This window comes from Engystomops pustulosus, chromosome 7 (assembly GCF_040894005.1).
Source record: "Engystomops pustulosus chromosome 7, aEngPut4.maternal, whole genome shotgun sequence".
NCBI lineage: Eukaryota > Metazoa > Chordata > Amphibia > Anura > Leptodactylidae > Engystomops > Engystomops pustulosus.
The window spans coordinates 147,947,475-147,966,861 of record NC_092417.1 but is presented as its reverse complement, the minus strand read 5'-3'; the positions used below and the strand labels follow the sequence as shown (position 1 = coordinate 147,966,861).

Here is a 19,387-nt window from a genome sequence, read left to right as displayed (position 1 = left end):
TAGAGATGAGCGAACATACTCGTACTCGAAACTGCTCGTTGCTCGGACGAATACTTCGCCCGCTCGAGAAAATGGCAGCTCCCGCCGTTTTGCTTTTTGGCGGCCAGAAACAGAGCCAATCACATCCAGGAGACTCTGCACTCCACCCAGCATGACGTGGTACCCTTACACGTCGATAGCAGTGGTTGGCTGGCCAGATCAGGTGACCCTGGGATAGACTAGCCGCTGCCCGCGCTGCTCGGATCATTCTGTGTCTGGATGCCGCTAGGGAGAGAGCTGCTGCTGGTCAGGGTTAGCGTTAGTGTGCAGGTAGATTACTGTTAGGCAGGAGTGATTCTCCAAGAACCCAACAGCCCTTCTTAGGGCTACAATAACGTTATACTTTTTTTTTTTTTGTTTGCTTGTGGCTGGGCTTGCTGGCACTAGTAGTGCAGCTAGTACCATATTGTGAGGAATTTGCAGGGGGACTTGCTACCGTTGTGTTTAGCTCTTAGTGACACACATATCCACCTCAAACACCAAAGTGGGAAAATTTATTAGGGGTTTTATTTCAATTAGGCACAGTCTGCCATTTCCTTTTTATTTTACGTTTATTTTTTCATAACTCAGCGTCATCTCATCAGTGTGCTTTCATACTTGGCTAGAAAATAGCCAAAGGAGAATCCAAACGGCTTACTTACGCCTACAATAGCGTTATATATATTTTATTTCTGGTTGATCTGCTGGTGGCTGTCCTTGCTGCAGTGCATATACTAGCCAATTGTGAGGAATTTGGAGTGAGACTTGCGACCGCTGTGTTTAGCGCTTAGTGACGCACATATCCATCGCAAAGACCAAAGTGGGATAATTTATTAGGGGTTGGATTTCAATTAGGCACAGTCTGCCATTTCCTTTTTATTTTACGTTTATTTTTTCATAACTCAGCGTCATCTCATCAGTGTGCTTTCATACTTGGCTAGAAAATAGCCAAAGGAGAATCCAAACGGCTTACTTACGCCTACAATAGCGTTATATATATTTTATTTCTGGTTGATCTGCTGGTGGCTGTCCTTGCTGCAGTGCATATACTAGCCAATTGTGAGGAATTTGGAGTGAGACTTGCGACCGCTGTGTTTAGCGCTTAGTGACGCACATATCCATCGCAAAGACCGAAGTGGGAAAATTTATTAGGGGTTGGATTTCAATTAGGCACAGTCTGCCATTTCCTTTTTATTTTACGTTTATTTTTTCATAACTCAGCGTCATCTCATCAGTGTGCTTTCATACTTGGCTAGAAAATAGCCAAAGGAGAATCCAAACGGCTTACTTACGCCTACAATAGCGTTATATATATTTTATTTCTGGTTGATCTGCTGGTGGCTGTCCTTGCTGCAGTGCATATACTAGCCAATTGTGAGGAATTTGGAGTGAGACTTGCGACCGCTGTGTTTAGCGCTTAGTGACGCACATATCCATCGCAAAGACCGAAGTGGGATAATTTATTAGGGGTTGGATTTCAATTAGGCACAGTCTGCCATTTCCTTTTTATTTTACGTTTATTTTTTCATAACTCAGCGTCATCTCATCTGGCATAGCAGTGTGCTTTCATAGTTGGCTAGAAAATAGCCATAGCAATAGGATAGCATCGTTTGGTTTTAAAAACTAAAAAACACAAAAACAAAAAAAAAAAACACACAAAAAAAAAGTAAAAAAAAAAATTAAAGTTATAACTTTCATTTTCAAAATGTTTAACCCGAGGGCTAGGGGTAGAGGACGAGGGCGGGGACGTGGGCGTCCAACTACTGCAGGGGTCAGAGGCCGTGGTCCTGGGCGGGGTGAGACACCACCTGCTGATGAGGGAGCAGGGGAACGCCGCAGAGCTACACTCCCTAGGTTCATGTCTGAAGTTACTGGGACTCGTGGTAGAGCACTGTTGAGGCCAGAACAGTGCGAACAGGTGATGTCGTGGATTGCCGACAATGCTTCGAGCAATTTGTCCACCAGTCAGTCTTCCACGCAGTCCACCCATGTCACCGAAATCGGCACTCCTCCAGCTCCTGCACCTCAGCCTCCTCCCCCCCAGTCTGCCCCCTCCCAGGAAAATTTGGCATTTGAACCGGCATACTCTGAGGAACTGTTTTCTGGACCCTTCCCACAGTCACAAACCACTTGTCCGGTTGCTGCTGAGCAATTTTCCGATGCCCAGGTTTTCCACCAGTCGCAGTCTGTGGGTGATGATGACCTTCTTGACGTAGTGGCAGAAGTGTGTAAAGAGGTGTCCGACGATGAGGAGACACGGTTGTCAGACAGTGGTGAAGTTGTTGTCAGGGCAGGAAGTCCGAGGGGGGAGCAGACTGAGGGATCGGAGGATGATGAGGTGACAGACCCAAGCTGGGTTGAGAGGCCGGGTGAACACAGTGCTTCTGAGACGGAGGAGAGTCCTATAGCAGAACAGGTTGGAAGAGGCAGTGGTGGGGCCAGACGGAGAGGCAGGGCAAAAGCAGGTGCATCAGCGCCAAATGTGTCATGTAGTGAAGCTACCGTGGCGAGGGCTAGATTTTCAGAAGTCTGGAGGTTCTTTAAGGAAACACCGGATGACCGACGGACTGTGGTGTGCAACCTTTGCCAAACCAGGATCAGCAGGGGTTCCACCACTACTAGCTTAACTACCACCAGTATGCGCAGGCATATGAATGCTAAACACCCGAATCAGTGGCACCAAGCCCGTTCACCTCCGGCCGTGCACACCACTGCTCCTTCCCCTGTGTCAGCTGATAGTCAGCCCCCTGCCCAGGACCCTGGCACAAAAACCCCATCGTTGCCTCCACGATCCTCCACAGCATCCACCAGCGTTCAGCTCTACATACCCCAGACGCTGGAGCGGAAAAGAAAATATAGTGCAACCCACCCGCACGCCCAAGCCCTTAATGTCCACATCTCCAGATTGCTTAGCCTGGAGATGCTGCCCTATAGGCTAGTAGAGACCGAGGCCTTTCGCAACCTCATGGCGGCGGCGGCCCCTCGGTATTCGGTCCCCAGCCGCCACTACTTTTCCCGATGTGCCGTCCCAGCCCTGCACCAGCACGTGTCAGACAACATCATCCGTGCCCTGACCAACGCCGTTTCTGACAAGGTCCACCTGACCACGGACACGTGGACGAGTGCTGCCGGGCAGGGCCACTATATATCGCTGACGGCACATTGGGTTAACTTGGTGGAGGCTGGGACCGAGTCTGACCCTGGGGCTGGTCATATACTGCCGACGCCGAGGATTGCGGGGCCTACCTCGGTCCAGGTCTCAAAGGCCTACTATGCCTCCTCCTCCTCCCACCCCTCCTCCACCTCCTCCTCCGAACTACCATCCGTGGGCATGGCGCCATCAGTCGCTAGCTCTAGGCACAGCAGCAGTGCCGTCGCTAAGCGACAGCAGGCGGTGCTCAAACTGCTGAGCCTAGGCGATAAAAGGCACACCGCCCAAGAACTATTACAGGGCATCACGGCGCAGACTGATCTGTGGCTGGCACCGCTGAACCTGAAGCCAGGCATGGTTGTGTGTGACAACGGCCGTAACCTGGTGGCGGCTCTGCAACTCGGCAGACTGACACATGTGCCATGCCTGGCCCATGTGTTAAATCTCATAGTTCAGCGTTTCCTCAAGACATACCCCAATCTGTCAGATTTGCTCACGAAGGTGCGCCGCATCTGTGCGCATTTCAGGAAGTCCAGCACAGATGCTGCCACTCTCAGGGCAGCGCAGCGCCGCCTCCAACTGCCCGCTCACCGACTGTTGTGCGACGTGCCCATGAGGTGGAATTCAACATTAACCATGTTATCCAGAGTTTACCAGCAGCGCAGAGCGATTGTAGACTGCCAGATGTCAACTTCCACCAGAACTGGTAGTCAGGTCAGTCAGCTTCCTCAAGTCTACAATGAGGAGTGGACGTGGATGTCTGATATCTGTCAGGTGCTGAGTAACTTTGAGGAGTCAACACAGATGGTCAGTGGTGATGCCGCCATCATCAGCCTCACCATCCCGCTGCTTGGCCTGTTGAAAAACTCTCTGGTCAGCATGAAGTCGGAAGCTTTGCGCTCGTCACAAGAGACGGGGGAAGAAGATTCCCTTGTTGATAGCCAAAGCACCCTTAGGTCTGTTTCTCAGCACATATCGGAGGAGGTGGAGGAGGATGAGGAGGAAGAGGAGGAGAATGTTGGCGAGACAGAAGAGGGGACCATTGTTCAGTCCTTCACTGTTCAGCGTGTATGGGCAGAAGAAGAGGAGTTGGAGGAGGAGGAAATGGACAGTCAGGCCAGTGAGGGGAGTGAATTCTTGCGCGTTGGGACTCTGGCGCATATGGCAGATTTCATTCTAGGCTGCCTATCCCGTGACCCTCGCGTTCAAAGAATTTATTCCAGCACCGATTACTGGGTATTCACTCTCCTGGACCCACGGTACAAGCAAAATCTTTCCACTCTCATCCCTGGAGAGGAAAGGAGTGTGAGAATGCATGAATACCAGCAGGCCCTGGTGCACAAGCTGAAACAGTATTTCCCTTCTGACAGCGCTAGCGGCAGAGTGCGCAGTTCTGCGGGACAAGTAGCGAGGGAGAGTAGGCGAGCAGGCAGCTTGTCCAGCACTGGCAAGGGTACGCTTTACAAGGCTTTTGCCAGCTTTATGTCACCCCAGCAAGACACTGTCACCTGTCCCCAGTCTCGGCAGAGTAGGGCTGATCTTTACAGAAAGATGGTGAGGGAGTACGTAGCTGACCATACCATCGTCCTAAATGATCACACAGCTCCCTACAACTACTGGGTTTCAAAGCTGGACATGTGGCACGAACTGGCGCTGTACGCCTTGGAGGTTCTTGCCTGCCCTGCCGCTAGCGTCTTGTCCGAGCAGGTTTTCAGTGCAGCTGGTGGCATCATCACCGATAAGCGTACACGCCTGTCGACTGACAGCGCTGACAGGCTGACGCTTATTAAGATGAATAAAGCCTGGATTTCTCATAATTTCCAATCTCCACCAGGTGAAGGAAGCTCAACCTGAATAATTGATCCACTCCTCCTCCTCCTCATTTTCCTCCTTCTCCTCCTCTTTGTACACTAAAGCAGAGGAAACTGGCTATTTTTTGACAGGGCCCACTGGCTCTAGCTATAGTACTTTATGCATTAAATTTTTCTGGAGGGCCACCTACCCGGTCCTCTGTTTTAAACAATTTTTGGGAGTGCCACATACAGGCACTCAATCTATTAAATTTTTCTGGAGGGCCACCTACCTGCTCCTCTGGTTTGAAAACTTTTTTGGACTGCCACATACAGGCACTCAATCTATTCAATTTTTCTGGAGGGCCACCTACCTGCTCCTCTGGTTTGAAAACTTTTTTGGACTGCCACATACAGGCACTCAATCTATTTCATTTTTCTGGAGGGCCACCTACCTGCTCCTCTGGTTTGAAAACTTTTTTGGACTGCCACATACAGGCACTCAATCTATTCCATTTTTCTGGAGGGCCACCTACCTGCTCCTCTGGTTTGAAAACTTTTTTGGACTGCCACATACAGGCACTCAATCTATTCCATTTTTCTGGAGGGCCACCTACCTGCTCCTCTGGTTTGAAAACTATTTTGGACTGCCACATACAGGCACTCAATCTATTTCATTTTTCTGGAGGGCCACCTACCTGCTCCTCTGGTTTGAAAACTTTTTTGGACTGCCACATACAGGCACTATCCAAATTAAATTGTCTCCATAGCAGCCTCCATACGTTGTCTCCATTGCTACCTCCAAAAGTCGTCCATATAGCTGCCTCCATACATCGTCCCCTTATCAAACGAGGTGTGTCAGGCACAAATTTGGGTTTTCATGGATTCCACATCAAAGTTGTTAACTTTGTCGCCACCCTGCTGTGTAATCCACAAAATATACTGGCAAACTTTTATCATGTAGCGATATTATTTGAGCGCTTCTTGCTCACCTCCTTTGGTTCCTCTCTGCCACCCATTGGTTTGAAGCCTGAGTCCATTTAGGGTATGTCGCCATGACACTCTCTAGCCTGCTGCCGCTGCCTCTGCATGCCGTCCCCTATAGTGTCAGGGTCAATTATTGGATGTTTTAGATGCTATCTAGCTTCATTCTATCACTCTGTCATGGCCATGCTGTTGCCCATAGTTTTGGCATAATGGTGCGTTTAAGCAGCCTCAGAGGCATCCATGCATGCTGCCCCTGCTGTTTCCTGTCCATTTCCGTGGTGTTTCCATCCTTTTCTGAGGTTCCCAGGTGTTTGGCCAAGCTTCCCTGTGCAGAGCCTTGGTCCCCTTGAAAAATGCTCGAGTCTCCCATTGACTTCAATGGGGCTCGTTATTCGAGACGAGCACTCGAGCATCGGGAAAAGTTCGTCTCGAATAACGAGTACCCGAGCATTTTAGTGCTCGCTCATCTCTATATATGATCAATGCTTTCCCAATATGCAGCAAAGCCAACACCGTAATCTTTACAGTGACAAATGAGTCAGGGACAAACTACCGAGCTTCCATTTTTCTTGGGAGGATCCACAAAAATTGATGACACGTCGACCACAAAAGTAGACCACAGACCCATTGTTTGGGTTTGAGAACCGCAAACATTCATGTGCATGTAGCCTTGGTGTACCGAGACCCATGACAAACACAAGACCAAGATTTTGTAAAATGATCATGGCTTCATGGCACTGCCCTTGGCACAGATTAGTCATCCATTGTACCCCACTCTTTGGACCAAAAAGATGACACAATCCTTACATTGTGTACGGTGTCCATACATTGCCTGGTAATACATATGCATAGTACTCTCAGAAATAAGATTGTATCAAGCACTTTGTGTCCACAAAGTTCCATTTAATAATTCATCATACGGAGAAACAGATTTTCCTCAGGATATAGATTAACCTTTTAACACCATAACCTTTACCTTATCTTCTGTTTCTGCTTTTTAACATCCCTCCTTCCAAACTATAACTTTTTTATTTTTCTTTTATTGCAGAGCTCTATGGAGACTCATTATCCATGGTACAAATTGTTCTTCATTGTGGCAAAAATGCAAAATTCTTAATGCAGGGAAATTGACAAAAAATACAATTGTGGCAATTTCTACAGGCTTTGGGGGGTTTTTGTCACTGCCGAGGCGCAGAAGCCCTGAAATAATCGCAGTTGCTAGAATTATTGTGAAAATTCGCCTGCTGCATTAATTTCTATGCCAGCCCTTGGCCCTGGCTGTGCAGGATCCCGTCGTATATGTGTGGCTGCGACGGATGCACAACGGGGCACACGACTGCCGGCGTATGATAAATAACCCCCTTTGTTCCTATGGCTTTTATTGTGCACTCCCAATGACCCATCATTTTTTTTTCCATTAGCACGATCACAAAGATATATAGTTTATGTAAATTTTATTTTCTTGTTATTTTTTGTTTTGTTTTCTTTTGAAGAGTAAAACCATTCAACATTTTTGTCCGATTTGTATACTTTAGTGTATGGAGCTGTGTAAGGTGTCATTTTTGTAGGGCCAGCTGAATTATTTATTGATATTAGTTTGGCACCTGTTGGATATTTTGATCACTTTATTATATTCATATGGGTGGTAAAATGGTGAACTACATTAGACTCTTGCCTGTTTTTTTCAGGTTTAGGGTGCATTCATACACCTGTCTGTGGGGATGTATATTTGCAGGCGCATATACGTCCCCATAGACGGCAATGGCGGCCCGGCGGCGGTATGGTGCCACAGTATGCGCTTCCCCGTGTGTGCGGCCGTGCACCGTTTCTATGGAGGGTGGAGGGGTCACGCAAGGGTGAATGCACCCTTACTTTTAATTTAATCAGGCATTTTAGAGAGTGGGGATAAGCTTGTTTACAATTATTTGTTTTTTTTAATTTATGCGCAAAGGGAGTAATTTGAAATGCCATTTAAAAAATGTATAGAATTTTTATTTACTATTCTTTAGGCATACAGGAACTTAGGCCCCCAGCAGAGTTTCTCTGCTGCTTCCCTAGGCCCCATGCACATGATCGCGATTGCAACCATGATCTGGCCGTAGTAGAGGCCTATGGCACCGGGTTATAAGCTGCAAAGGATAGGACATGAGGTTCCTACGGAGAGGTGAGGAGAAGCCCCCCCCTCTTCTGCACCCGGCTGTGTTCTATGCCCTGGTCTTGTGCATGAGACCTTTCTAGGATCCTTCTGTCCTCTCATACAGGAGATTCAGCATCAAGCTCCAGTAAGTTCTGCATCTTAGCCACGCCCCCTCTCATCTCACAGGAGAAAGCTCAGTGTGATACAGCTCAATCATCCATGTCTTTGGTTACATAAAGAGGCCTCCAGAAGTTTTTTTCTTTAGTATTAAGGTATTTCCCCACAAACAAAACTCACTGAAGCATCTACATTTGCTTTACCATTCGGTACTGAAAGAGCTGAATAGGCTTTGTGCTAGTGTGCATGAGCCCCAATTAAAGTTTTGTGAGTTCTGGATATAGGTAGCAATAGATTTTACCTATACATTAAAGTTAAAATCTACCCTGGCCAGCTAAGGTGTGTGCATGTTCTCTACAGGTTTGCCTTGTCAGGGTGCTATTAATATTTATATGGCTGTTTCTCTCTGGGCACAGAACCATTTTACAGATAACAGGAAGGATATTTGAGACAGCAGCAACATCAGGCTCCTCTAATATCTCCTCCATTGCCGCTATGTGAGGTGTTTACTTGTTCCCGTCTCACTACATGCTCTGTGTTTTAACAGCTGCCTCTCCGCAGGCTCTAGGTTCTCAGCCAAAATGCTGACAGGAGTCTGACTGTCCTGTGTGAAGCAGCAAGCCCATCTTACTGAGAGAAAATGAGCTCCTACATCTCCAGGGCAGAAATGGCGCGGAGGTATAAAATCGGACCTGGAGCTGCATTCGTGATAGGAAATTAAACAGTGCGTATGTTACTGGTGAGTGTAGTGAGGCCTAACACATATGTCTGTGTGCTGGGCTACCAGGCAGACCAGTTATGGTTCATCTTATTTTATGTATTTTCTAAAAGGAAATAAACCACTGACAAAAAACAAAAAAAGGCTACAAATACTCACCTCCACTCCTCTTTATGTTGATCCTGGTGCTGTCCTCCACTAGTCTTGACATGCTGGGATCGCCTAGAAAACAAACTTATAATTAGCAGCATGGAGCATTGGGATAAGATGTCCAGTGCTCCAGGATGCTAATTATGCAGGCCCTTCCCCTTACATGACATTGCCTCGCGGGGAGGTGCGGAGGCATGCATAATTAGCAGCCCAGAGCACTTGACAATTAGTCTTTGCTGCTAATTATTTTTTCTAGCTGATCCCAGCCTGTCAAGACTAGTGACGGACAGTTCTGGGATCCAAATGATAGGGTAAGGGGTATTTGTAGCCTTTTTTTTCAATGGTTGATTTCTTTTAAAGGTATTGTACCATCAAATCAAGCATGGTAAACCAGGGACATTTACCCATAGATCCTGAAGTGCCATTACCAGAGCCCCTCCATGTTGTAGCTTACTCTGTGGCATAGGAAGGTCAGTGGCATCAATCGCATATTGTGGGTGGGGAGTGGGTCAGCCATAATCTGTGCTGTCAGACATAATCTGGATTTGAGTGGGAGTCCGTAGCTTCAGCCATAGTCAGGTTGGGGGGATGGGTGTCAGCCATAGTCAGGTTGGGGACGGGCGTCAACAAAGTCAGCCATAGTATGTTCTGGGGAGGTCAGAGGTGTCAACCATAATCTGGTCTTCGGGCGTGACCCGCTGCTCTCTGGGGTTACTTTAACAGGGTAAGTATATAATGGGTGTTACAGTTTTCTATAAGTGCTCGTTGTGTCACCTCTTTGCCCATAGTTGTGCTGACCATTAAACCCCCAACACAACTTTTATTGTACTAAAAGTACAGCAAAAACTGTAAAGCCTTTGCTCTGTCTATACTGAAAAAACACCACACTAAATCCATCATTGTAAAATCATAATATACAGTATTTTATACAAAGTGAGATTGAGTTCAGTTATTCAACTCAGCCTGAAATCCCAGCGCTGGCACAGAGCATACAGCTTCTCCACGCTGGATGCTGGGGCAGGATGACATTCCATCTCTTCACTTTTCCAAATAACCGTGATCAATGCTGTCACTAGGTAATCTTAAATTCTCCTTATTTTCGTATTAGAACGTGACGCTTTGCTGCATTTCTGGATGATGAGCTGTGTTCTTTGGATGTTGACTGGGATTTAGTTGCTTTCAATTTTGTTGCAGTTTAATCATAAGATTTTCATATCCAGAGCAAATCAACCCTAGCTAAATCTAATTTTCACCCAATTAGAAAAATGTTTATTCCACTAGATGACTTTTGTAGGATTCTCGATTCCAGAAAAGCAAACAGTCATTAAAGGAACACTCCAGGCTAAACTGATACAGTGGAGCGGATTTACTTCTATCCAGTCGATCCAATTTTTTTTTGACACTGACTGATACCAGGCAGTACATTTTATTTTCTCTATGTAATTTTTATACTAAGTACATACAAACAGTTAGTTAGCTTACCATTTTTTTCGGACTATAAGGCGCACCGGATTATAAGGCGCACCATCAATAAATGCCTGCTAAAATGATGTCTAGGTTTGTATATAAGGCGCACCGTATTATATGGCGCACCTGATTATAAGGATGAATGACTAGCAGGTGGCAGACCTGTGCACAGTTCAAGGCAGCTGTTGTCTGTAAGTGCGGTTCATATATAAGGCACACTGGACTATAAGGCGCACCTTTGATTTCTGAGAAAATCAAAGGATTTTTTTGTTCACCTTATAGTCCGAAAAATATGGTACTTCACTACAAAAATGAGCATCAGAATTTTTTATACGCAACACTTTTGCATCTTAAAGGGAACCTGTCAGGTGCTTTTTCATCCGGCTCTGTGTAGCCTCAAGCATTGACCTATGGTGCTCTTCACTAAGCTTTATGCTATATAAATATATACAATTTTAAAACCTTGGAGCCACATATTCAATTTTACCTAAAAGGAACACCCCTGTGTAAGCTAATTCATTGAATAATGCATGGTGCGGGACCTGAAGGGAGGAGCAGGACAGATCAGATACTCATTGGGGCACATTTACCAAGTGTCCGCAGACCACATTTCCGTCATGTTTCCCGACTATTTCCTTTTTGCACCGCATTTAACACGGGTTTTTGGCGCACGCGATCGGATTTTTGCGCCGACTTTCATGCAACACAAATCGGGGGGCGTAGCTGTCGGACAACCCGACTGATTCGCACACTAAGCGCGGGATTTAAAATTCAAATTATGTCGCAGGACATGCACTCACATACACCAGGAACAAGATGGTGAACTCTGGCAGACCTGAGTGGGGAAGCGACACATGCAGTATCCTCGTCAGACAACTCACCTCGGGGATCGCGTAGAGACCGGGTAAGTAAATGTGCCCCATTGTATTCTTGGTAGCTTGCCAGAACCTAGAGTCTTGCTCCTCCCTTCAGTCTCTGCACCAGGTATAATTGAATGAAACAGTTGTGACTGGAGTGTTCCTTGTAACTAGTCAAAGGGGAGGAACTGTATTTAATTATGCAATCATTGACTTGTGAGTGCTATGGGGGGCATTTACTATCACCTTTTAAACGGAAAACAGTTTTTTTCCCCTTGCTGTGCCTCTTGCGTCTTATTTGAAGAGGTGGTGCCACAGTATTGGTGCTGCCTATGAATCCGACACTTTTCTGGCGCTTCTATTTTTCCGACTTGTTGGCCCACAATTAGCTAAAAAGCTGGTCTAGGGAGTTGTATTTCACTTTCATGAAACTTACATCCCACTGAAAATTATAGCGTGCTTCCTGCGCCGCCTTTTGCCCAATTTAATAAATGCCCACCTATGTACCTCGCTATCTGACATCAGGCTGATGTCCTCCTGAGTTGCCAGCCAAATTATATGAAGTTTAAGGCTTATCCAGACAAGTTTTTACAGATCCATATTCTATCCATGATTTACTTGATGATGTACTGACCCATTATTTTCTATGGGTTATTCAGACATTTGTTTTATTTTCATGGACCATTTAACAATGAGATATAAAGCGCAGAATACCCTACTTTTTAAGGCATGTGGACCACACACTGCTATAGAAGTTAATAGATCCACCCTAAAAATGTACAGCACACGGGTCCACATGCTGCAAACATCATCACTTCTCAGATGATGATGATGGGGACCCAGTTTTTTTGCCATCTGATTTTTTTGCAAAAAATGGATGCCATATGAACGTGAAAAAAAAACTGATGCAGATACAATAACTGGAAATGCTATCCGTTTTGACGGATCGGTCGCAGGACTTGGTAAAATGATGGTCATGGGCAATGATCCATTAAAATGTATTGCAGGCGCATGCCATCTGTTCAAAAACACACAGTACATTTTTCCATGCCTCTGGCCTAAGATCTTAGTGTAGAACGACACCATAGAAGGTCATTACTACTTAGGGTCTAAAAGACACGATAAATGTAGTGTAGGAGTAGATGCTTGATAGATCTACCCTAAAATGTAATACCTAGTACTTGGGGAATGGCATTATGCAATTTCCCTCAAGGCTGCACAAGGTATAATATAGTACATTCTGCAGAATAGTATATTTCTTTCCAATTTTTTATTTAGCACCCATTTTGCCCATGCATATGTCCACATGGTGCCAGCATTGAGCTAGCCCCAAAATCTGCAGCTAACTCACGACTACCATAGACATGCATTGCATGCGGGCACGGTGAGCACACTTTTGAGCCAATGCTCTTCTTCCCTATGGAAAGGGGAGGGGTGAGCTGTACCCCTCCTTCTCTATCTGGCTTGCGGCTCATGTCACATATCCGCTGCTGTAGACATGTGCATGGGGCCTACAAAAGAAAATTCTACCAGACAATGCATGTAACTAAACCTTGGAAATACTCTGTACCTGCGGAGGCAAATCAGAGGAATCAGGGTGCTCATTGGTTGACAAGAGTTTGGAAATGTATGTTTTATATTTAAGAAAGAAACTTCTCCAAAATTATGTATTTTTCTTTATATACACCTTTGGTACTTTTTCTGTATGAATCTTTCACCACAGAGATAAATACCAGCGGGTATGGTATAAATCTGAATAATGGAGTGTTTGATATTTTTTCCTATCTCATCGTGTAGTCCGTTGTGTATACATTGTGGCATCAATCTCTTTTTCCATTTTTCTCCTTGCAAGAGCCTTGCTGTTGCTGCCATTAATCTTATACCTGGATACATCAGTAAATTGGATGTATTGGAGTATTGCTGGTATGTCTGAGACCTCGCCATGCCAAGCATTTGACCAGGTTTCCCTTCCTTGGAATGTTGTAGAGACCTCTAGTTATACATTGAGACCACCACTAAGAACCTTAATTTGACAGTACGTGTTGGGACCATATTATTCTTTTTTTAGTATTTTTATCTGCCCTTAGGTTACTGTTGTCTCTTGGACAAAACTTTATGTTCTTGTTCTCTGATGTGGTCACTCCAATCTGGTCTGCAATTTCTTGCTTTTTGAATCATCTAGTTCTTGGCTAAATGTATAAGAGCGCCTTAGACAGATCCTTAATTGTAGGTTTCTATGCTTAGATTCACTTCTGACTATCACTTACGGGTGGTGTTGTATTTCCCACTTTCACTTGTGCTCAAAACATAAATGAGGACCTGGAGCTATCTTCAAAATCAGCAGCTCGATCACAGCCCCCATTGAGGTCTATTATGCACGGTCTCATTGAGCTGAACACACTGTTTCTCACCGTGACCGAGCATGACCACAAATGATAGAGCAGGTCCTTTTCCTGCCCGATTTGCAGAACGGCTGCACCACTCCTATGGAGATGGGAGGAGTGATCGGGGCTCAAACACCCCTCAGTATGTCCACCTAGCCGTAATGGGCCGCAAGCAATCCCATTTGTGGCCCATTTGTGCACATGGTCATGAGCATGTAACCTAAAGCATTCTCCACAAAGGCTTCAAGTTGGTTAATATAGACTTAAATTACCTGAGAGGGTCCACTGAGCAAGTGACAGATCTAATGCACATGGCTAATTGCTGTACATGGTGCCTGCAGTGGTCCTTTGACAGCACCCAGTTTATATGAATTTCCTACAGGGACTTTTAGTGGAGCCATTTGGCACTTTACAAAAATGGACAGACCCCATGTTCAAAGTTGAGGCAATGCTTAGACTAGGTGTGTCTGGTGTACCACAAAGCATCTATAGCAGGGGTAGACAGAATGGTAAAGACCTTGTGATGGAGGCGGATTACTACTAAGTTGTAAAAACATTGACATTAGTAGTATCCGGGTTTTGCCCCAAGCTGGGACTTTTCTTGACATTCTGTCATCTTCACTTGCGTGTCAAACTTATTTGCACACACATGCACTTTCCATTTTCTTAATTGATAGCACATAGCTCCCACATCTCCCACTGTGTCTCTCTCACAGTCCTTCTCACTAGTGATGGGTCGTTCACGAACGTATGTTGGAAAATTATAATTGTAACATTACACAAACTATATCAATAATTCGCTGAAAGTAGAGTAAAGAGAATATGTCAACAGTATTTACCTACCCGAAGTAATTGCTATGTCAGGCAGAGCACCTCAAGGCTTCCACAGGAATACCGACACCCCCTGCTATACTTCCGTTGCCCAGCACCTTTTCTCATCCTTATTCTTCAGCTACATCACTCATAGATGCAGCAAAATGTGGAGCTGGAGTCCTGAGGTTCTCTGGCAAAGCACTTCAACTTAATTTGCATATTTCTTGGATCACTTTCCTCTTCCCACTGAATACCCAGAGTACTTCTGACTCATTAGCATAATTTTAAAAGCTGATTTTAGAAGGAGGCCATGGATAACAAATATAAGAAAATTACCACATTAACGCTGCTTTGTATCTATGTAGTACTATCTAGTACCTTTAAACACATGGAACTTTTAAACAATTTTTGCAAAAAATCACCAACATGAGAAGTGGCACTGCCTGTGATTTTGGTGTTGTCTCAAAGCTGGGGAGTGTAGACCATGGTGCTAGGACACCCTGTGAGCTCCTGTCCATTGCAATACGGAAAAGGGGGAGAATGATAAATATAGAAAGAAACGCTTTGCTTATCTGATTAGATATTCTACCAAGTTTCATGTATTCACTTTACTATTGATTTATGCATAGTTTGTTGAGAAGTTACTGACCTTATAATCTGTGTCACTTGGGTTATGGAACCTGAGTCATATGAAAAAGTTGTGTCACATACATGGTTAAGTGCAAATAAGCCCAGTTCTTATGTAACACTTTCCTTGTCTATTTCATTGTCTCCTGGCTGCTGTAACATTGGCGCTTAGGAGTCTAAGCCGTCACATGTGGCCAGCTGCGTGACACAGCCGGGTCCTAAATCACTTCATGATCCAGTAATCTGTTTCCAAACCCAAGTCCCTCTGAAGATTTCATAAATCGTGATGGATTGTGACTCAGTCACCTTTGCTTCTTGTTTACCTAGAGTAGCCAAATCTCATAGGAAAATCCAGTAATAAATATGAAATACCTGTAGGCAGCGGACATAACATGACCGGTTTGATAGAGAGAAGATCTGGAGGGATACGGGAAGAAGATCTTTACTAGCACCTGTGAATCAAGCCCATTATAAAGACAGAAAATGAAGACAGTGAAGAATATAATTAAAGCAATTAAAGCTTAAAGTAAGTAAATATATAGATTAGAGAGAGGGAAGCTGGAGCGCAGCACCGTGAGTTTCCTTAATATTTATATGTAAGAGAGAGTAAGGTGCGATATACAGCGCCGCCGTAATTACGCTATCAGTGTGCTGTTAGTTTCTACTTTGCGACACCAGAACCTAAATATTTAGCAGGTGTGCATCTCATTTGCATATATTCATATACTAAACTATCGGCGCACCTGTTTCAAGTTGGGTAAACAGAGTCTTGTGAGCATATGATGTGCAAACCCTAAGCAGATAGCTCCAATTATCCCTATATGAGTTTGATATCCGTAGTATGTAAGCCAGTTCCTCTCATAGTGATACAGGAGCAAAATTGTCCGAAAAATGTAGTGGAGAACCAGTCACATTGAACATGTAGTGTGAACGGAGCAGGAGGATGTGAGCAGATACAAATGTAGTTTGTCAGAAGTGGAAAGCATAAGACTTGAATAAATTATTTGATTCCCTGCAGACTTAGGCTGCATTCACATGACCGTATGGGGGACGTATATACATCTTGCGGGTGTACATACGTTCCCCATAGATTGCAATGGCCACACAGAGCGATACGGTATGCACATGTGGCACCGTACCACTCCGGACACGGAAAAAAGATAGGACATGTCCTATCCTTCCCCATGTGCACACCGCCACACATATGTTCCTGTAAATTCAGCCTAAGGACGTAGGAGTCCAATAGAATAGGGATTTTTTAAAACAAAAACATTTGGAAGGTGAGAGATCAGAATGTTCATTGTATAATAAAACCAAGGGCCTCTCAAATGGAAAATCTCTTCAATTTTCCACTCCGCTCTAAAGGCACAAAATGGGCACAGATTTAAGTTCCATTGTTATCTACTATCCACAGAACAATCTGGTGAGTGGGGGTCCGACTGCTGGGACCCGCACCAGTGATGAGAATGGGATCCCGTAGTCTCGAATAGATGGAGGGACAGGCCATGGTACTACATTGACTACTAAGATGTGTATAAAATAGTCCAAAGTTCTTCTCTAGAGATAAAAGGAAAAAAACGCAAAGTGGCCACCCGGGTCATAAACCACCGTTTTAAGAATTTTCTATTGTGTCAGAACCTTTTCTATAAAAGAATCTAATAAAGGGAAGAGCGTTGGGCTACTTTATGCACAAACGCTTGCCATATCTCCGGCTCATTCACTGAGCTTTATCGATAAAATGCTATATGCATTTTGCCTAATTTCCTTTCCCTTATATACAGTTACTTGATAGGGATGTTAATTTTATATTGACAGAAGTACTTACCTATTGCCTTCTAGAGTTTGGAGATAAGGCGTATATGAAAATTACATCCTATGTATTTTTTATGCCCCAGGAACTCAGTGGTTACATTTGGAAGTTACTACGTTAAAAATAGAATGGCAAAAATCTATGTGGATGCCAATCAATCCCGCTGTGAAATCTCCTGACTGCCTGGCTTTGCAGGCATTTTCTATGCAATTTTTTACTATAAAAGAGAACCTGTCCAGTCGATTTGGGACCCTAAACCAGCTGCAGGTCCTAATTAGAGATGAGCGAGCACTAAAATGCTCGGGTGCTCGTTATTCGAGACGAACTTTTCCTGATGCTCGAGTGCTCGTCTCGAATAACGAGCCCCATTGAAGTCAATGGGAGACCCGAGCATTTTTCAAAGGGACCATGGTTAGGGAATAAAATGTGTTATTTAATTGAAAAAGAATGTCTTCTGATAAGTTATCAGATGTATGCAAACATCTAAAATCTATTCTTCACTGTTCCGCGCATATATTATCTCCCGACAAGTTAGCAGATGTGAAGAACAGTGAAGAATAGAATAAAAACAGTGAACATAGTGAACACAGGATCATTTAAGTGAAAAACGCAGTGAAAAACACAGTGAAGAATAGATTGCAGATGTTCGGAGATGCGCTGTTCCGGGATCCGCTCCTCTTCTTCCACTGAAGTCTCCCCGATCTCTCTGCCCTTCCCGATGTCTCTGTGCCGCTGCCCCAATGTCTCCGTGCCTGCTGCTGCCCCGGTGTCTCCGTGCCTGCCGCTGCCCTGGTGTGTCCGTGCCTGCCGCTGCCCACGATGTCTCCGTGCCTGCCGCTGCCCACGATGTCTCCGTGCCTGCCGCTGCCCACGATGTCTCCGTGCCTGCCGCTGCCCACGATGTCTCCGTGCCTGCCGCAGCCCGCTGTCTCCGTGCCTGCCGCTGCCCCGGTGTCTCCGTGCCTGCCGCTGCCCCGGTGTCTCTGTGCCTGCCGCTGCCCCGGTGTCTCCGTGCCTGTCGCTGCCCCGGTGTCTCCGTGCCTGTCGCTGCCCCGCTGTCTCCGTGCCTGCCGCTGCCCCGCTGTCTCCGTGCCTGCCGCTGCCCCGCTGTCTCCGTGCCTGCCGCTGCCCCGCTGTCTCCGTGCCCGCCGCTGCCCCGATGTCTCCGTGCCCGCGGCTGCCCCGATGTCTCCGTGCCTGCCGCTGCCTGTGCTGCTCCCCGGTGTCTCTGTGCTGCTCCCTGGTGTCTCTGTGCTGCTCCCTGGTGTCTCTGTCCTGCTCACCGTGTTCTTCAATGTGTTCTTCACATACTATTTTGTTTGCACCGTTTCGCGCGTATCTTCCGACAAGTAAGCAGATGTGCCGAACATCTGTAATCTATTCTTCACTGTGTTTTTCACTGTGTTTTTACTTAAATGACCCTGTGTTCACTGTTTTTATTCTATTCTTCATTGTTCTTCACTGTGTTTTTTTAATTAAATGCTCGATCTCGAGCAGGGGAAATACTCGTCCGAGCAACGAGCCGTTTCGAGTACCTTAATACTCGAACGAGCATCAAGCTCGGACGAGTATACTCGCTCATCTCTAGTCCTAATGGATCCATGGTTTAGGATCCCAAATTTACCCATATGAGGGCTGTACTTGTCTATGATGGCCCATAGAAGACTTTACAGTGGGACAGCCAGTGCCCAAATTTGACTTCTCAGATGAAATGTTTACTTTTCTTAGACATTATCCTTAACTAACAATATTAGTTATCTGCATCTACAGAGCATCCCTCCTCGCATTCATGTTTTTGTCCTAGGAAGCCTGGTGGTCTAGGTTCCCACTAAGCTGTTCTGTGTTATACCACATTGTCATCAATGTGTGTATTTCAGAACAAACAAGTTAGGACCCCTCCCATTCCCGTGATCTGTGGGGGTCTCATCACAGAGTCCCTCACCGATCCGCAAGCTAGGCCCTATCTGGTGGATAGGGCCTAACTTGTTTGGTGGGAAAATCCGTTTAAGTGGGCTACAATACATTTCCTCCCCTTGTGGAAGAAGGACGTGGTTCTTGTGTTTTTTGTCCTACTGATTCTTTCCTATCTGCGTCTAAGTATTTTTTCACAAAAGCCATAAATTCTTCATTCATTGGCATAGTTTGATATAGCCATTATTTCTATAGGCAGCTTTTTGCTACTGATGGATTTGCTACAGATGGTTTTGCTGTATTTCTTTTAACACTAATCTTTAAAGAGAACCTGTAACCAAGAATGTCATTTTTAGATGGTGACAGCATCCAATGGTCTATGCCAGGGGTAGGGAACATATGGCTCGGGAGCCAGATGTGGCTCTTTTGTTGGCTGCATCTGGCTCTCAG

At 45.4% G+C, this 19,387-nt stretch overlaps 1 protein-coding gene across 5 annotated transcripts in view; it reads left to right on the top strand.

Moving 5' to 3' along the window:
- Positions 1–19,387, top strand: part of TSPAN4 (tetraspanin 4) — a 430,281-nt gene that overhangs the window by 92,517 nt on the left and 318,377 nt on the right. The window contains exon 1 of one of the 5 annotated variants that reach the window (XM_072118172.1): positions 15,722–15,742. The exons of the other annotated variants lie outside the window; for them this stretch is intronic. The gene's annotated coding sequence lies outside the window, so the exon portion shown is untranslated. Of the gene's footprint in view, positions 1–15,721; positions 15,743–19,387 lie in introns of those variants that run through there. 5 annotated transcript variants of the gene reach the window in all.